The sequence below is a fragment of the Brassica rapa genome, chromosome A10 (genome assembly GCF_000309985.2).
Source record: "Brassica rapa cultivar Chiifu-401-42 chromosome A10, CAAS_Brap_v3.01, whole genome shotgun sequence".
Lineage (NCBI taxonomy): Eukaryota > Viridiplantae > Streptophyta > Magnoliopsida > Brassicales > Brassicaceae > Brassica > Brassica rapa.
The window spans coordinates 12,894,539-12,900,897 of NC_024804.2; positions in this window are offsets into that span (position 1 = coordinate 12,894,539).

The following is a 6,359-nucleotide window of genomic DNA, read 5'->3' on the forward strand; positions in this document are numbered from 1 at the left end:
AAATTTTACATTTTCTAAAAAGATTTTTTTATAAAACGACTACTTTGCTTTTAAAAAAATTGTACAAGTGACATCCTCGTCATCTAAATTAGCTGGCGTAGCATATATGTTGGCAAAATTAGATAACATGGCAACTGATGTGGTAATTGGTGTATGATTTCGTCAAAAAAATAAATAAGAGGTATGTTATTTGAAATTTACGAAAGTGCAGGTATATTTTTCACGGTGACATAAGTCGGATATGAATTGAACATATTGGGATACGTTGAGCATGAAATGATAGCTTTTCCACCGAATGCATATAGCAATCCACGAACTTTTTTATACGTTGTGCTCTTGGTATACAAGAATTAAGAACATTTTGTTCGATCATTCGATAATCATATAATATAGTCGTATTCTTTGATAGTCCCTTTGTTTAATTATAAGTGTCGTTTTAAGTTTCGGCATACGGATTAAATAAACAATTAATTTTGTACATTTCCTATAAAAAATACCATTACCTATACATCTAACTATATTTAAACCAATAGAAAAATAAATTTTGCATAAAATTAATAAATTTTGCATTGAAAATCGAAAACGACACTTATTTTGTAACGAAATTTTTTTTCTAAAACGACACTTAATATGAAACGGAAAGAGTAATATATGACATAATAAATCAGATTCAAAGGGATTTCATAGATCGACAAGTGTCATTTTGTGTCGTGACGGAAAGCATGAGCAATAAAGCATTTTTCGTGGAGAATTGAATTTTCTGTTGTGGACTTATATGTGTACCTTTAATTACTCTTCTTTATATTTTTCTTCTCCGGACAGTCGTCAATTCAAAATTATAGATTGTTTTTAAATTATGATTTTGCAAAATGTCGGGTTTGGTAAACACGTGTTGATCTCGAAATATACCCTCTCCAAACATTGATTGAGGACAATTCATATCTTTGATTAAAGACTTAAAGTAATGGACCTATCATTTATACTCTAATATATTGGCGTGTTAGATCAGATGAGCAACCACAACAAACGCAACGGTCAATTTTCACATGCTATGTATAATGCTTGATTCTGAAATTGTTTTCCAAATATTATTTTTCTGTACGAGGTTAGGAATATACTCAACAACTTCGTTTATCGGTTTTTTCTCACATGCAAGTTTGTATAGGTTAAGACAAACCAGGGCATAGCTTCTTTTTAACCAGTGTACAACTTTTTATCAAAACATGAGTGTTAATAGAAGGACTCATATGTCATCGTTTACGTAATATATATCAAAATTTGGATGTATTATTCATATATATTTTTTGTCAACTCTAAGACATGTGTTATCTATTTCATTAAAACAACAACATGTAGAAATGTCAAAGTGGAATCTGGACCGCAGATCTTGCCCGGTAAGCTTGCTGCGGGATGGAATTAGGCCGACATTTGGTAAGCCCGCAGAGTAGCGGGCTTCCTTGTTGCAGGATGGGGCACATGTTAACCTGCGGGATTTGGATGGCCCACAAACTCTAGCCTCGATTTCTACTTTCACTTGAAACAACGAGAGAGAGAGAGAGAAGAAAGAAGGTGATTCGCCCATAGATGTTCACCGACGGCAAATGAAGCTGACCGATGATACTTCCGGATTCCCATGTTTCTTCTATCCTCAAGAGTGGAGCTTCTTTAATCCACCGAAAAAGTATACTCTTCTTAGCTCAGCATCGAAACTTCTATTCTTATTAGATATGCCACCGGAGGTTCTCTTTCTTTGCATGCATGGTCGTCATCTTCTCCTCTTCACCGAGAAGGTATGAAACTCATTATGTATCTTTGGTGATGCCAATTAGAATGTCTTGTAAAACTTGTAATCTGATATTGATAGTTTCTTGAAGTGAAATTACTTATGTTCAATCTCTGTGTTTTTTTTTGTGTTTTCGAGGTGAACAATGAGTAAAGGAAGATACGAAACAGAGCTGAAAGCATTGTAAGTTTTACTACTTTGAAATTTGATTCCGCTTCGCTTAGTTTTTTATGTTATGTCTCTGATATATTGATGTTGACTGCTTGTGATTGTGTCTTACTGTCGAGTAGTGTAGCAACTTGTTTCCAATTTTGCATTGTAGTACTGATATGTCTTTGATATTGTCTATGATATGTCTTTCGTTTTTGTTTGTGTTATGTCTCAAGGTGATGATGAACTAGGAGGCGAGTGGCTCATCTTCTTCTCCGCTTCACAAAACATGTATAAAACTCTCCATTCATCAGTTTAGTCTAATGTTTAGTTGCAATAGTCTTTGTCTCGGTTACTTGTATTATTTGTCTTGACTAGTTCAGTGGATTTTCGCAGCGTAACTAATGAACTTATACATAATCATCTCATCTTATATATGCACTTGTAATAGAAAAATAGATTTCAAGAAAATAGACTTCAAGAACAAGAACAATATACAACAAATTTTGAGTTTGAATAGTAGATGCTACATATATCTTCATTATGTGCACTTAGGTACAGTGAAACCTCTATAAATTAATAATGTTGGGACTGCACCAAAACTATAATTTTTTATTAATTTATAGAGATATTAATTTATCGATATACTAATTGAACCAAAACTCAATTTATGACTATAAAGTTATATTATTTTATAGAGATTTTTAGTGTATATTAATTTATAGAATATTATTAATTTAAAGAGGTTATACTGTATGTAGTGGATCAGCCTGAAGCGGCATGGAGCAGCATGCAGCCTCAAGAAGCGTCCTGATGCACTTCTTTGGCATCCAGCCCGCGGGATGGCCTGTAAAGGATTGTGCACTTTGGCGGGGCGGGATTGGGCCGACCTGTTGGATACTGCAGTCCGTGTGGGTCTGACCCGCGAGAAGACAAACCCGCTGCAGTACAAGACGTACCAACCTATTTAACATTCCTAGCAACATGACCTTAATTGATTGATATAGGTGTGGTCCAACTATTTTAATACAATTATTAAAAAAATTTATTAACCATTTAAGATAAATATTATACAAAGAAAAACACAAATATAAAAATTAAATTTCTAAAAAAATATAAAACAAAAAATATACTAAAGAGGAGTTGTAATATATTAGCTCATTTGTTAAAAGAAGCTATCTACTAAAGAGGAGTTGTAATATATTAGCTCGTTTTTGTGACTTTGTGTTGATACCCTTTTGCTCTAGTCCTAACTCCTAACTCAAGCTCGGTATCCAGTAATGTGGACCACAAATGACTAACTAAAACTAAAGAAATAATTACCACAGTCAAACTATAATTCAAAGTTAGAATATGACCTACAATTATTTCATTTTAACTCGAAAACAGGTGTTTAAGCTTCAGATATATTTCAAACTTAAAAGAGTTAAAGTAAAAACTTAAAAAAGTTGGTGCGGAATCGACAACTGTCAACTACGTTACATAAAAACACCAAACAGTACGCAATCTGCCGGCCATGCAGAATCAGGGAAAAAAGAAACTTCCCCGGGATACACGTGTTGGACGTAAATTGTGACACGTAGTTCTTTGGAACTTCTACTTCGGTAACTGCGACAAGGAAGAACCAACGACCTTAAACCGCTACGTGGGACTTGCGTCCAACACGCGTCCACTTAGGCCACAAAACAAGACTTTAGACCTAAACCTCATTTATGAATCAGGGACATGTAAACACGCCGTTAGTTCCTCGTTACTGCCAAAACCTTTGTTTTTTTTTCTGCAAACCCTTTCTTTCAAATCATTTACTGGTTTCTTCTTCATTTTTAATAACTTTTACGTGTTTGAAATTGAATTATTTAAGTTAGTAATTGAAATATTTAACTTGTACGTGTTTGAAATTGGAATATAGCGACTGAATGTGAATCTGGATCTCAATTTAAATTTGAAATATCCTTTTTATTTATTAAAGAACATTTATAGTTTTGTAGAACACTTATAGTTTACTATGTATAAAATCTAATATTCAACTCGCGCTTTATGTGAAACCCTCCCACGAACGTGAATTTGAAAGAAAAAAAAAATTCTTGATGCGCAGCTCCGATATGAAATAGAGAACATATATGACTCAGTTGAACATGGATCCATATGTATAGTAATCAGATGATTACATTAAAAATGGGATTTTATCATTGTAACTGGGAAATATTATCAAATTTCAATCAAGCTAACAATTTCAATTATTCTTATTCAACTTACATAAAATAAATATGTGTATCTTCGGACCATCTGCAAGTAATACTTTAAAATATACTACATGTCTAGATACACATTAATAAGTAAAATCGTTACTGACTAGAAAAACACCCACCTTACACATGTCAGAAATGCCATACATATGGGACATTAAACTATTTGAAGCTATGGTTTTCTTGGTAACCTTCTAAAACCTATATGCATAAATTTAAACGATTTTAAATAAAACACAAAAGTCATATATTGAGTTTGGCATAAAAAAAATATCCATTACCACACAAAACTTACGCATCAAACTGAGTATTTATCAAATCGGGCTTCAATCACTAGAAAGAAAAGGGGTGTTTTGCATTTTATCAAATCATAATAATGTGTGATGTAGAAATTCTAACGAGAAATTGGTAAGCTTTCATTTTAAAGTTACAAACACAAAGATGGGATAATTAATCAAACTAGCTTGCCAGAACCATTGTCTCCTTACCGAAAGCTGATCTCCAACCACCTACTAAAGTAACTAGCCATGTTTCCAGTTACTTTTTTCTTGTTATCGTCAATGTTCTAGTTTACCAGCAGAACATTACATATTGGTGTCACTACGTAATAACAAAAAACAAAACAAATCATAAGCTCTATATTTTAAGTATCAGTCAACAATATACATATTGGAATTTTTGGTGTTTTTTGGGTGTTTGTTAGTTAAAATTGATATAATATTTCGATCTCTTTATAAGATTTGAAAGTGATGGTTGGTATATGGCTCGACGAATGCAAGGTAAGAGCACAATTATCGCAGGTGCTTAAGCCGTTGCTTAGAGTTAATTTCAATTAAAAAAAAAAAAAAAATTAAGAAAAGAGAAAACACGGCGCTTAATTAAGCCCGTGAAACAACGCTGCTTAGTGTGCACGTGTCAAGACAGGGGAGGGATGAGTGAAGTTTACGCGTGAAACAAATCAAACTTGGTTCTCTCTCTCTCTCTCTCGAATTCTCTCTCGAATCCTCTCTCCCGATATGCGAATCGCAATCGTCTCGGTGGCTCTGCTACCCTCGTCTCCCTCGGTGGCTCGGCGTCGACGATCTCGATGGTGGTTCTCCTCGACTGGGACGGAACTCTCGCGACGCTGGCTCTCTTCAAATCGAAAGGTAAGCGTCTCTTGTGTTCTTCGATTTTGCATGTGTTTAGATTTTGAATTTTATTGTTCTGATAGGCTATTTTGTGTTTGTTATATGTTGGTTAGGTGTATTGCTGGTGATGGAGCCCTCTCTCGGTGGAGACGAAGCCTTTGTTCTGTCTCGTCGATTTGGTGTATCGGTGGCGACGGAGCTCTCCTCGACGGCGACGGAGCTCTCCTCGACGGCGACGTAGGTGCCGTTCGGCAAAGGTAAAGCTTCCTTCTTTCTCGTTTATTTGTTTGATGCGGTTTGTCCTGAAACGGGTGATGGTTTCATCAATTATGATTGGGTTGCAAGTTTGTTTCAATTAATATGGATGGATTAAAATAGATTTGTTTGTAACTTTGTTTCAACTTGGATTAGTTTCAATTTAGATGGAAGGATCAAATTTTATGTTCTCTCTTCATAAAGTCGTTTAGATATGTTTTCACTCTGTCTATTTAGATATGTTTTGGTTGCAAGTTCGTTAATGTTTCAGATGGGTGGATCAAAATCTTTTTTGATTCTGTCTGTTTCAGTTATGAAGCTAAGTTTATTTGTAAGAGTTTTCCATAATTTTTTTTTTGATTACTTTCTGTGTGTTGTGTCTTAACATGCGGAGTAAGTTTGGTCGAGGGTAGAAGCATGGAGTACATTTGGTCTTCGCAATACAGGTAAATGTCTACTTCCCTTGAATTGATTGCAAGCTTTACGGTTGAGTTAGATAGTTAATGTTTTTATTTAGTGAACTAGGTTGTGGTTGTGGGATAAATAGAAGTGATGGTTAGCTAGAAACCGAGATTCTTGTCAAGCTTTAACTCTGTAATTAATATGGGTGTGTTAAATAGAAGTGATGGTTAGCTAGAAACCGAGATTCTTGTCAAGCTTTAACTCTGTAATTAATATGGTTGTGTGTTAAATAGAAGTGATGGTTAGCTAGAATATTGGTTGTGTGAGTGATGAATGCATTTATCTTTATATTCTCTATTTAAGTGAATGCGTTTAACTTCATCTCTTCCATCT